This window comes from Aegilops tauschii, chromosome 2 (genome assembly GCF_002575655.3).
Source record: "Aegilops tauschii subsp. strangulata cultivar AL8/78 chromosome 2, Aet v6.0, whole genome shotgun sequence".
NCBI lineage: Eukaryota > Viridiplantae > Streptophyta > Magnoliopsida > Poales > Poaceae > Aegilops > Aegilops tauschii.
The window spans coordinates 49,603,414-49,611,503 of NC_053036.3; the positions used below are offsets into that span (position 1 = coordinate 49,603,414).

At 44.7% G+C, this 8,090-nt stretch overlaps 1 pseudogene; it reads right to left on the minus strand.

Annotated features, from left to right (window-relative positions):
* Positions 1-873: 873 nt before the first annotated feature.
* Positions 874-4,898, minus strand: LOC109763863 (uncharacterized; annotated as a pseudogene).
* Positions 4,899-8,090: the final 3,192 nt, after the last annotated feature.

An 8,090-nucleotide genomic window follows, 5' to 3' on the forward strand; every position in this document is an offset into this window, starting at 1 on the left:
TCGAGTCAAATATAAAAAACATAGGATGGTCACAGCAAAGTTATTTGCTATTCACTCAAAGAGCACGAGGGAGGTGTGGCCCCGTGCATGTGCATAGGATACTTTGGACCAATTGTATTAGATTTTATTGTAATAAATGCTCGTGTTAATTATTTTCTTATTTTACCTCATACCTTTTAAACTGACACGACAGTTGTCATAGCCACTGGTGTGTCACCCCTTTGTTGCTCAAAGGTGTGACACTTGTATAACAGGCTAAAATAAAGGTTGGATACAACTTTTTTGTTTCTGTCTCCTCATCCGTCCATCCTCCATAGCATATCGCATTAATTTCTGCCATGTAATTGCTTTTCTATATCGCATCTTCTTCCTTCATGCTGCTCCAAAGTAACAAAAGGTAAGCTTTATTCCACTGATTTTTGTCCATGGGTCCTGTACACCTACACCAAGTAATATTGCACCATATACGTCCATCTGGTGCATGCAACTTTCCTTTTTGCCATGCAACTTTCCTTTTTTTCCCTCCTCTGGTGCGCGTGCAATGCATGCTATTAATTTCTGAGTTGTGCATTGTTGATCATATATGTTGTGCGTAGGCGGGATGTTTTGGCATAAAGCACCCTTTGGGATGGGTCAAACCATAGGATACGCGCCAAAAAGCCATATGATGATGTGTGGCATGTACACACAACTCTTCATGATCGACGCCCAGGTTAGTGTTGCGAGCAGGCCAGTAGGACACTATTCGGTGCAGCAAGGAACTGGCCGGTGCAATCCTCATATTCCAGGAAGATAGAAAAAAACAAGATTTTTTAAGTTGAAAAAAGCACGAATTTATGACAAGTAGACATACACTAGACATGGGGAGCAAAATAGACAACTAGACACCGAATGTCTCCTTTTATTTGAAGTTCAGAGAGCACATATAAATCTCTGTCTATAATGGCAATAAAAAGCACACACTGATAGGCGAATGAGCGAAATGTTTGAGAAACGGTGGTTCATGAATGGAAAGTTGAGGCTAGACTTCATCATATCCTGCTACCAGCTTCAGCCATACATGGTCAGGTCGATCACCTCCGATTTGTCCATAGCGACGATAGGAGCCGCTCCACTTGTTATACATATATCCTCCATAGGCACCGTGTTCACTGACGCAGCGCATCTAGTAGAGGCAGAGCCACTGGTGCCTCCGTGGATACTGCCCTCCAAAGACCCCATTTTCTTTGCGCGAGAAGATTTTCTAGCCTTACCCTTGGGTTTAGCGCCATTCGGGCCATCAAAGTTTGTAGGATCAACCCGGCACCGCTTGGCATCAGGTGAACTATCGCTGTGGGACATACCATCTCCCTCCTCTGTAATTGGCGTTGCAGCTTCATCAGTAGGACCCTTGCTCTTTTTAGCCCGCTCCTCCAGTGTTTTTTCCTTGAAAGAGTAGCCCTGGTCCAGGAACCTCTTCCGTGGAAGAGTAGAGTTTGCAGTTTCATCATCACTTTCCTCCCGAGGCTGCAACAGTCCTGGGCTTGGTGCGGCCAGCTCTGCGGCTGTGAGTGCTGCGGCCGCCACCGTCTGGCTAGATTTCTCACCCATCTTCTGAGCCTTCTGTTTGGAAGAGCTCCCACCATCCTTCTTCATTGCAGATTGCCGGATGCCCTTCTGCTTCTTCAGGTATAGGGTTATCTTGTCTGCAACATCTTTTCTTGCATCTAGAGGTATCCATTGCTCCTCACGCCACTCAAATGACTTTCGCAGAGAGTCTACTTTGAGCTCCACAAGTCTCCCCTCCCCTGTAAATTTCGGCAAGCATGCATGCATGCATCAGGAAGAGCTCCAGTCCGGATATATACTACTATTAACTACTAGCTAGGTGATCAAGAGAATATGCAGGCAGTTCACCTTGGAGATAAACTAGGACGTCACCAACATTGTCCTGCTGCAGCACGATCCCCTCCCACCATCCGCCATTTAGCCACGCGTCGACGATGACCCCGACAGCTATTGGAGACTCGATCTTCCTATAGCATGTTGGGAGTTGTGGGCGGAGCATGGGCCTTTCAGTAAGGCGTATGCCTAGGTGGTCAGGTTCCGTAATTCTTGCAACTTTGATCCATTCCTGCAAAACAAAAAAATGCATGTTGAGTACATACATCTTCATCATGAAAACATGCAAGATACTACCAGAGAGAGAAGAGAAAGACCAACCTTGAGTTGTCCTTTATCCTCAAAATTCGAAAGGTCTTGGTACCGCACCCTGACCTTGTTATCTTTCTCCCTCCTCCTGAGTACCACACATTTGAACCAACAGCCCCTCATGCTGCTGTCTTGGCACAGGGCTTCAAGACAGCAGCTAGGCTGGAACATCTTCTCAGGGTTCACCATGGTTGATGCATCATTGGCTGCCACATTACTAGTACCAGTACCACTTGGTGGCGGCTGATTCTGCGTGGTGGTGACTTTGTGGAGTTGCAGTGCATGGAGGGGGCATCTCCTTCTGCTCCTGCTTTTGCTTCTCCATGGTTTTATCAATGATAACAGAGCTGGAAGCAATTGTGCTGCATGGAGGGGGCATTTCCTTCTGATTCTGTTTCTGCTTATCCATGGTTTCGTCAACGATAACAGAGCTGGAAGTAGTTGTGCTGCATGGAGGGGGGTTCTGCTTCTACTTCTCCATGGTCTTGTCACTAATAACATAGCTAGAAGGAGTTGCGCTGCATGGAGGAGACTTCTGCTTTTGCTTCTCCATGGTTTTGTCACCAATAATAAAGCTGGAACTGAAAGGAGTTGCATTGCATGCAGGTGGCTTCTGCTTCTGCATGGTTTGTTCACCGAAGACAGTGCCGGAAGAACCAGCATGGTTCTCGGCGGCCATGCCAGTAATTTTAGCTTTACCTTTGTTATTGGGTGGCTTGGCCTGCACCGCCGTGGACGAGGATGCGGCAACAATTGCCTTTACGATCTCCTGGTTTGCATATCCTTGCAGCTGCGTGATGTCGAAGGGTCCGACAATGTCATCTTCGATCTGTCGACTGCATACATAGGGCTGCCAGCTGCTGTGCCCTCCACTTATTTTGTTGAACATGTCAAAGTGTTGTGGATTCAGGACCGCGGCCACCCCCTCCACAAATTGAACCCTCAGATCTTGCAGCCCGTAGCCAACAAGATCTCCTTGCGATAAATATCGGGGGGTAATACAACACCATGTTCACCGTGAGGTTCCTCAAACCATCGTACCAGCACCATGTTCTTGGCGCTACTATCTTCATACATGTCTTCCACATAGGCAACATGGCTCTCTCTCCATCCACTCTTGATGAACACAAAATCATGAACCTACAAAGACATATAGCGCGCGGCACAATTAATAAGAGATGTAAACCAAGATATATAGATCCGTCCGTATGTGAAAACAAAACAAGAAAACAAGTGGACCATCGGTGAACACATACCGAAATTCTCATTCCCTCTCGGCAAAAGGATTTGTAATGCTTCCGATGTTGATCAAGATGGGGCAGTTTGCATATCCATGTGAACCCTTCTTTGTTCTCCCCAGCAGCAGCAAGTGTTGAGAGGGTATCCTAAATGAACAATAGACATTAGTTTCATCAGGAGGAAACATTTCTCAGGAAGACGCTTGTGAGATAGTATATACCTTAGATGCACCATCATGGTTGTCGGGACAAGTGAATCCAAAGGCTCCATAGGGAGGATCTACAAAGATAGCAACAATGGAAGGCAAGTTAGTCAATTTCTATCCACATCATGTTGGCCTCACAAAACCAACACAAGAGGAAACACATAAGTTAACAAAACACTAATCTCAAAAAAGTTAACCAAACACAAAAGGAAAGAAACACATAAACCATATCTAGAAAATTACCAAACATATACATCAGGAATTAAACAAGCCAAGATAGAACACATATAGGGTGATGCATGAGAAAAGGAGTTGATCTAAAAGATTAGAAAAAAGATATCTAACAATAAGTTATGTGTCGTCTTGACAAAAAGGAGTGGATCTATTAAATTTGTCAAATTCCCAAAGAGTAGTGCTAATAAACGAAGGGGATAGAAGGATAGCACTGCAAGATAGTCATAGATCTTGGCACTGAACAAAAATGTGATGAAACATGAGAAGAAACTAATCTGGCTGGACATAGGAGAAACGTGTGTTTTAACGCTAAAAATCTTCCAAACATTCAGATCCAAACATTAGAAACACAAGATCGGATCTTGCGTTCAAGATGTAAACACCTACTAAATGCTAACCAAACATTCAGATTGACTGTCGGAGATGGACGCTGAAAATTCTAGTTGCCTGATATGTTAGCTTAATCATATGGTACTAAAATCACGAGAAAATTTCACCACTAGGGCATGGAAAATAGGAACACGTAGTACCGAAGACGAGCTAGGTGAGCCAGTCCATGACCTCCTTCCTGGACTTCCACCTGAGCTGAGTGGTCTCCATCGCCACCGTCACCACCCTAGCGGGCGCTGACCCAGACTCCAGCGCCGTCTGGAGGGACTGCAGGAACTGCAAGTCCGCCAAGTAGGCTATGTTCCCAGGTCCCCAATACTTACCCACCACCGCCAGATCCCTCTCGCTCTTACCGCCATCCTGGGGCGGCGTGGAGCGGAGGAAGTAGCACACCTTGCACTCCTCGCCGTCGTTGTCCTCCATCACGATCTCCTCCTCCCACCCGACCCACCCCCTCACTGCCATCTTGGCATTACCCTCATCCACCACGGCTGTCGAAGAGCACGAGCTACTCATGGCCTTCTCACCTGGCTGGCGGTGGACGATAGCGAAACGGGGAAGTGGTGGAGGCTGGAGGGTGCTTCAAACAGGAGGGGCTAGGGACAGGGGGCTCGTTAGGGACTACTATTTCTGGACAAAATTGTTGTTCCTGTGAATGCACTATTCGAGAGATGGGGTCTTGGGGGGGTTTCATAGGAGGAAATGCTGGTGGGTTTTGCGGAGTGTGTCCTCAACTTCTGAGGATTTCCACTTCGAGTGAAGCTTGCCCAAAGCTGGGATGTGGTAGTTTAGTCCTCCCTCTAAGAAATGTGGTAGTTTGTCCTCATTCTATTGGGTAGTCCTGTCCAAGGGCTCCGGGTGTGTTGCATCCATGGTAAAAATTGCGAGTATGCTATGTGATTGGGATGGGAATGATATATGGCACGGGATATGCTCTATGATAGATATACAATCTTTGTTTTGGGCACGTATCTTGCTCAAATGCTAACATCCCAATCACATGAGAACATGGTGAGCATGATATGTGATAGTGGGGAAGGGGGGATTGACGGGGCATTGATTTATCAAATGAAGGTGTAGTGTATTCAAGAGTACCAAAAGAGGGCTAAATGCTTATAAAAAGGAATGCAAGGAGTGAAATAAATTTATATATGAAGGGCCAAAGTGTTAAACATGTGGATGACAACATTCTTATTTCTTGGGTCCAAAATAATAAAAAACATAGGGTGGTCATAAAGTTGTTTGCTATTCACTCAAAGAGCACGAGGGAGGTGTGGTCCCATGCATGTGCATAGGATACTTTGGACGAATTTTATTAGAAATTTTATTGTAATAAATGAGTTAATTATTTTCTTATTTTACCTCATACATTTTAAACCGGCACGACAATTTTCATAGCCACCGGTGCGTTTACACCCCTTCGTGCTCTACGGTGTGACACTTGTATAACAGGCTAAAAGTAGAGGGTGGATACAACTTTTCATTTTCTGTCTTCTCATCCGTCCATCCTCCATAGCATATTGCATTAATTTTCGCTAGGTAATTGCCTTTCTATATCTCGTTCTCTTCCTTCATGTTGGTCCAAAGAAAGAAAAGGTAAGCTTTCTTCCACCGAATTTTGTCCATGGGTCATCTACACCTACACCAAGTAACATTGCACCAGATATGTCCATCCGGTGCATGCAACTTCCCTTTTTTGCCATCCTCTGGTGCGCATTCAATGCATGCTATTAATTCCTATGAGTTGGGCATTGTATATGTACTTTCTGCACTTTGTGCTTTGATTTGCTACGATCCAAATCTTCTACCACTCCTTAATTTGCTTATGATACATTTTCTGAATCATCATCGATCATATGTGATGTGTGTAGGTGACATGTTTTGGCAAAAGGCACCCTTTGGGACGGGTCAAACCATAGGATGAGGCATAAAAAATCCATAGGATGATGTGTGGCACGTACATACAACTGTTGAAATATGGGAGTGGGCTTTAGGCCCATCTAACAATTTCGGAAAAAAAACCCTAAGGGCCCATGTAGATGTCATGACAAGGGATGGTGGGAAGTTTAGTCCCACCCCACTAGTGGAGAAGGAGTTGCACCTCCTTATAAGGGATTCTCTTCCACATACTATTGGTGCAATCCTCGTGTTCACGGGTGTGTCGGCGTTGATACGTCTCCAACGTATCTATAATTTTTTATTGTTCCATGTTGTTCTATTATCATTCTTGTATGTTTTACAATCATTTTATATCATTTTTTGGTACTAACCTATTGACATAGTGCCAAGTGCCAGCTGCTGTTTTCTGCTTGTTTTTTACATCGCAGGAAATCAATACCAAACGGAGTCCAAATGCAGTGAAACTTTTTGTGGATTTTTTATGGACCAGAAGACACCCAATGGGCCGGAGAAACACCTGGGGGTGCCCCGAGGGGGGCACGACCCACCAGGGCACACCTGCCCCCCCCCCCAGATGCGCCCATGTGGGTTGTGCCCACCTCGGTGGCCTCCCGCACTGCCTCTTTGCTCTATAAATACCCCAATATTCTAGAAACCCTAGGGGAGTCGACGAAAGTCAATTCCAGCCGCCGCAAGTTCCAGAACCACCAGATCCAATCTAGACACCATCACGGAGTGGTACATCATCCTCATTGGTGCCTCTCCGATGATGTGTGAGTAGTTCATTATAGACCTACGTGTTCGTAGTTAGTAGCTAGATGGCTTCCTCTCTCTCTTTTGATTCTCAATACAATGGTCTCTTGGGGATCTATTTGATGTAACTCTTTTTGCGGTGTGTTTGTTGGGATCCAATGAACTTTGAGTTTATGATTAGATCTATGTTTTTATCCATGAAAGTTATTTGAGTCTTCTTTGATCTCTTATATGCATGATTACTTACAGCCTCGTATTTCTTCTTCGAATATTTGGTTTAGTTAGGCCAACTAGATCGATTTTTCTTACCATGGGAAGAGGTGCTTTGTGATGGGTTCGATCTTACGGTGCTTGATCCCAGTGACAGAAGGGGAACCGACACGTATGTATCGTTGCTATTAAGTATAACAAGATGGGGTCTATTTCTACATAAATAGATCTTGTCTACATCATGTCATCGTTCTTATTGCATTACTCCGTTTCTCCATGAACTTAATACACTAGATGCATGCTGGATAGCGGTCGATGTGTGGAGTAATAGTAGTAGATACAGGCAGGAGTCGGTCTACTAATCTTGGACATGATGCCTATGTAATGATCATTGCCTGGATATCGTCATAATTATTTGAAGTTCTATCAGTTGCCCAACAGTAATTTGTTTACCCGCCATTTGCTATTTTTCTCGACAGAAGCCACTAGTGAAATCTACGGCCCCCGGGTCTCTTCTTTATTATTTTTGCCTTTGCGATCTATTTTTATTTGATTTTATTTTCAGATCTTTTAAACAAACAATACAAAAATACCTTTCTGCACTTCTTATTTATTTATTTTATCTCGCATTCTCGCGAGATCTATTTATCCAATCTACTACAATTTTTATCCCGTCTACCTGCCAATTTCTGGCGCCATTAACCGAGAGGGATTGACAACCCCTTTAATACATCGGGTTGTGAGTATTTGTTAATTGTGTGCAGGTGCCGTTCATGTAGTGTTGCGTGGTTCTCCTACTGGTTCGATAACCTTGGTCTCATCACTGAGGGAAATACCTACTATAGCTGTGCTGCATCATCCCTTCCTCTTTGGGGAAATACCGACGTAGTTCAAGCCACATCAAAAGGAATTTCTGGCGCCGTTGCCGGGGAGACACCATCAACGTCTACCAAGTTCCTAACCAAAAATC